Source organism: Meles meles, chromosome 2, assembly GCF_922984935.1.
Source record: "Meles meles chromosome 2, mMelMel3.1 paternal haplotype, whole genome shotgun sequence".
NCBI lineage: Eukaryota > Metazoa > Chordata > Mammalia > Carnivora > Mustelidae > Meles > Meles meles.
The window spans coordinates 19,456,764-19,462,715 of record NC_060067.1 but is presented as its reverse complement, the minus strand read 5'-3'; the positions used below and the strand labels follow the sequence as shown (position 1 = coordinate 19,462,715).

The 5,952-nt window shown below is 35.5% G+C and overlaps 1 pseudogene; it reads left to right on the top strand.

The window, feature by feature from the left end:
• The first annotated feature begins 404 nt into the window (after positions 1–404).
• LOC123937719 lies at positions 405–523 on the top strand (annotated as a pseudogene).
• The last annotated feature ends 5,429 nt before the right edge of the window (positions 524–5,952 follow it).

The window sequence follows — 5,952 nt, the reverse complement described above, 5'->3', positions numbered from 1 at the left end:
CATGGAAAAATGATAGATGCCGCTATATAGAGAAAAGTTTGCAGCAAATGGCACTTTAAAGCCAAGATGAGACCTTCTAGGAGCTTATCCAGAGTAGGTGCTCAATAAATATTATTATTACTATAGCCACACTTCATTTTTCATAATACCATGACAGTTACATGTTTTCAAAAAAAATCTTTTTTGTTATTTCATATATTTTTTGAGACTTTTTTTTGAAACATAGAGGCTGAAAATCTGTTTAGATTTTCTTGGTCCCCTATTAATTCTCCTCAAGTGCAGGGACAATATCAAAGTCAATGACATATCTCTATCACCTAATCACATGATCAGTTACATGGTAGTTCAAAATCAAGTAAACAAATTTAACTGAGAACACTAACACATAGAAAATAGGAGTTTCAAGCTTTGCGCAGTGGCAGTATCGTAGCCAATGAGGTTTATCCGAGGCGCGATTATTGCTAGAAAATAGGAGTTTTGACCAAGGTCACATTGTTCCAAAAAATGAGAAAGCCAGAAGGTGATTCCAGAAGGACAGACACCCAAACTTTCCCTCCATTAGAATATAGTTTCCAGGTAAGTTATTTATCTCAGGGGAGAGAGCAGGAAGTGTTCTCTGCCTAACATCTGAAAAAATATATGTATCCCATGTCAAAATCCAAGTAAAATGAAAAACTGTGTTGTCAACCAAAAAATACAAAGTTGAATGCTTTTGGTGCTGTTATCTCCTGCTGAACTAAGAACATCTTACCAAGAAATAGCTACCTGTTTAGGGATTTGCTTCCAGTTCATCAATCAGTTCCCAGACTAGCTGACTAAGGATGTGTCTCTAATTGTAAAGCATGACAGGAGTCTTTGCCTCTGCAGTAGGCTGAATCCTTGTGGCTGCATTTACATATCTATTATGATCCATGCTGCCTCCTCTCATTGCCCATTCAGGGATCATTAAATTAATTAGAAAGTCCAGACACTAAGAATCACTCTTCCCATCACCCTTTGAAGGCACAACTGTCACTGGGCATTAGAGAATCTACTATCCTATAGCTCGTGTATTTTCTTCTTATTCTCACTGTGACTTCTCATTCACAGAAAATGAAGTTATTTACTCTTCTTCTTGCTCAAATGATACCTCAGCTGTTATTGACTGAAACACAAAATTGCCATTTTTAAGGATTAAAAATGTAGTTCAGTCTAGTATGTTTACTTAGCACCTTCTGATTCAATATAAAGATTCGCTTTATATGTATCATACTGTAATGGTTGAGAGTATAGATGAAATTAAACTGCCTGGATTCCCTACTTATCCACTGTGACTTTGAGTAAAATGATTAATTTACTATGTGTGTAAATTTTCTATGTATCAGTTTCCTCAATTTTAAAATGAGACTAATAATAATCTTTACTTCATAGGATTATTTTAGATATTAAATGAGTTAACATTTGTGTGTGTGTGTGTGTGTGACAGAGAGGATACACACACACACACACACATATATATAAATGATATAGATACATATATGTATAAATAACATGTAATTCATTTCCAGACATGCTAACCCCATTTTACAGATCTAAAATTGGTAATTTGACCATGAATTAATTTAGTATTGCTTCCATCAGGAGATCTGGGAATGGGGAACAAGTTTATTTTCAAATTCAACAAATACTTGCTCATTTGTATTCCTTCTAAGTTTATCTTTTTACCCTTGAACTTTACAATAAGTAATGCAAAGAAGCCAAGAAGTAACTTTTTCACTCTGCCCGGAAATTTTCTTAGCTAGGTATTCTGTTCATTAGTTATATTTTCTATTTTCCACATTTATGCAGGCAACTGCAACTACACAAGTTTTTCCTGGTCTCCAGCTTCCAATAACATTGTACTCACTTTCCTTTAAGCTATCATCAACAGCCAACTCAAATACTATCAGGCTTTTTGTCTTTTGTTCTTCCAGCTTTTGCCAGTCCCACAGTCCTAAGTAAGGCGGAGATATCCTTACATCAATAATTCTGGTTTAAAAAGCTCCATGTGTGTGTGTGGGGGGGGGGTGTATTCTAGTTATCTATTACTACTCTATTTATCATAACTTTTTATTTTCTGTATTTTTATGCTTTGACATCTGGGGCCTTGCTGTCCCTGGAGGAACTGACCCTCTCAGAGCCAGTCAATGCCTAAAGACACTCTTGAGTGTACCTTTTAAATGCAAATCAAGCAATCTCATGCCCTTACTTGCTACCAGAGCCACTATTCCTGGGCTCTTATCACCCCAGGACCAGATACCAGACAATTAATGACTGCACCACTGTTCCAGAGTCCACTGAAATTATTCAAACAAGCCAATCTTACCCCTGCTTATGCTACACACTCCTTTCAGTGGAACCACAATAAAGTCTCTTGCCCACATTTTCTCCTCGTTCCCTCTGCCTCCAGATAGACCCTGCTGCTTCTCTATGTGCCTTTCTGTGGTATGGTGGGCCCCTTCCTTTTGGAAATTGCATATAACAATAATTTTTTTTGTAATTTTATTTTTTTTCAGTGTTCCAAGATTCATTGTTTATGCACCACACCCAGTGCTCCATGCAATATGTGCCCTCCTTAATACCCACCACCAGGCTCACCCAACTCCCTACCCACCTCCCCTCCAAAACCCTCAGTTTGTTTCTCAGAGTCCAGTCTCTGATGGTTTGTCTCCCCCTCCGATTTCCCCCAATTCACCTCTCCTTTCCATTTCTCAATGGCCTCCTTGTTATTCCTTATGTTCCATAAGTAAGTGAAACCATATGATAATTGACTCTCTGCTTGACTTAAACAATGTTTTCAATGACAATCCTCTTTTGGTCTTGCCATACCTAAATAGTAATAAAATTTATATTTAAAAAAGCAGTTACATAACAAATCATATCAAAGGCAGCAACTTTTTTTATAGATTTTTTATTTATTTACTTGACAGAGAGAGAGAGAGAGACAAAGCACACAAGCAAGAGGAGCTGTAGACAGAGAGATACGGAGAAGCGGGCTTCAGGGCTGGGTCTCAGGACCCTGGGATCATGACCTGAGCCAAAGGCAGCCAAAGTCGCCCAATCAACTGAGCCACCCAGGGGCCCCCAAAGGTAGTAACTTAAAACAACACACAGCTCATTGAAGTTGGCAGGGCCCACTACTTTAGCCTTAAATTAGTAGAAGAGCAGGTGGGACCAGAGTTGTGAGAAAGACATTTATGAGAGGTAAAATCACCCACATACGTCACAATTTGAAGAAAACAAACAAACAAACAAAACAAACAACAACAACAACAAAACTAAACTAAGGCACAATTTTTTTTCTTCTTCTAATGCTGGTAAGTCTAAAAATAAGCCAACTTAAATGTTTGTCACCATCAAAAGTAAAGGCATTCCTAAAAATCAGATATGGGAAATATCATTAAATTTTGAGTTAGAGTAAATTATTTTGATTCATAAGACATTTCTTTTGCAACTACTTCATACACTTAGTGTTTCCATTCTGGATCTTTAGTCCACAACTTTGCCCTGAAGCGTTGGTTAGATCATTTTTATAAACTGGCAAAACTGTCCGTTTGTCACCTATACCCACAAAGTGGGTGACTAATAAGTTTCATGTTTTATTTCAACTGAACCTTTTTACCAAATTATTTTTACATTTTTTTTTTGCTGAATCCTTCTACCAAATTATTTTTAGATTTTATTTTTTAAACACGCCTATAAATTTACAAATGCTAATTTATTATCCAACTTTACAAGAAAATGGGATTCAACATTATGGAATCTTTCTGAGAATTAAAGTTTTCACCTTAAGTGCCAACCATTCATTTATTCAACAAGCGAGAGTAAACGGTGATTTTCCTTGCAATTTGGTACCTAGGATTATACAGATTATCATAGATTTTTAATTTAAATTCTGAATTCACATTGAAATTTATAGATGTTTGATTTCAAAAACAGTGGTTAATGCTGTATATTTTAAATTGAATTTAAATTACCTTTTCTTGTTGAGGTTGGAAATCTTATTCCATCTCAAAATAATCAAACATCCCCTAGGGGTATTACAACAGCAATCAATTAAGCATTCACAGAATTACTGTTCTAATAAAATTTTAATTAATTTTTATCTCTTCCTCTCTTAAGTGGTTGGTGGTGTTATCATCAGAATTATCTAGTAGATTCTGAGATTTTTATTTTTTTGTATATTCAAGAAGAAACATCTGAGGGAAAGGAATGCCCTAATTAGGCATATGATACATACTTGAGAATTCCACATTTATAAATTGTTTACTCCCAACAATGAATGTTAGAAATATCCATTTAATTTATAAAAATGAAATAAAATTTAGTAAAATGAAATAAAATTTAAAAGAAGGATTTTTGGTATTATTTCTCTAGTTAAGTCTGAAAAGATAGTGATGCAATACATAAATGCTGATTCTTATCACCTAAGACACCTAAGAAGTCTTGAAATCATTATAAGAACTCTGATTTAGGGGCGCCTACATGGCTCAGTGGGTTAAAGCCTCTGAGGGCCTTTGGATCAGGTCATGATCCCAGGGGTCTGGGATGGAGCCCCGCATCGAGCCCGCATCGAGCCCGCATCGAGCCGGCATCGAGCCGGCATCGAGCCCACATGGGACTCTCTGCTCAGCGGGGAGCCTGCTTCCCTTCCTCTCTCTCTCTCTCTGCCTCTCTGCCTATTTGTGATCTCTGTTTGTCAAATAAATAAATAAAATCTTTAAAAAAAAAAAAAAGAAAGAAAAGAAAAGAACTCTGATTTAAAGCTATGTACATATAATATCTACACTGCTGACCTGTGACTGGAATTTCCTGGTGGTATATGGAAGGTTGCATTGCTGTTATTTTGAAGTATATACTGAAAGGGCAAAAATGCTTTTTAAACAATAGAAATAGTTTATTTAATTTGTAAAAGAATGATAATGTAGTAGATAATGATAATGTAGACAGAATGTGGAACACTGAACTTTCACCTGTAGAGAGTAAACCGAAGGAGAACGAATAGTGTACTACAAATCACATTCAAGAATTTAGCACAATGTAAGCTCCATAGAAGATAATGAGTGCAAATCATGATAGCTGTTCAAGAAAGTTAACTTACCATGTCAACAGGAGAACATTTGTTCCTTTTATGCAGGATCAGCTTTGCTTCAGGCAATTCAAGGCAGAGCAATTGATAAATCAGCATGTATTCAGGCACTGCTTTGTGAGAAGTATTTACATTTTTATTTCTGATGCGGTCAAATGTAGCTAATATATTTTAAAAGAAAAAATCTCATTTCAAGGTATTTGGGAAATAATAGTTTCCTAATAATTTAGAATATTCTAGAATGATGATTAATCCATATTTTAAAACACAAAAGAAACACAATAAACTATAATAATTTCAAATTTTTCTCTTTTTTCTTGTAAGCCTCCTTGTTTATGGCTTTCTCAAAACGGCACTTCCCTCTTACTGGATCAGTAGTACCAAGGGCCTATCCTTACTCTGCTGTCATTTTTCTACACTGACTCTCTTAGCTTACTTATTTTCAAATCCTCAAAGGATGATATCTTTGTTTTTTGTCGACATTAGTAGGGAGACCATTCAGGAAGGTAACTGCGTGTAACGGACATGGTCTTTCAAGCAACCTACAGAGGAAATCCAAAGACTTAGCACAAGATTTAAAAAATCCAACTGGCTTACTAAATCTCATTATTATGCCAAATCAAACATTCTTCAGACCCCAAATTAACATCAATCTAGAACTCAAATCATTTTGTATTATGGACTCATCAAATAATGCTCAGCATAAGGAGAAACTATTTCCTAAATTATTTATAAAAAGTCTGCAAAAACTAAAAGGATAGAAATAAAACTGAGGATATTCAACTCAAATATAATCCTATTACTAACCTACAGCTGCAAGAACTGGATAGGAATCAAAATCTTAC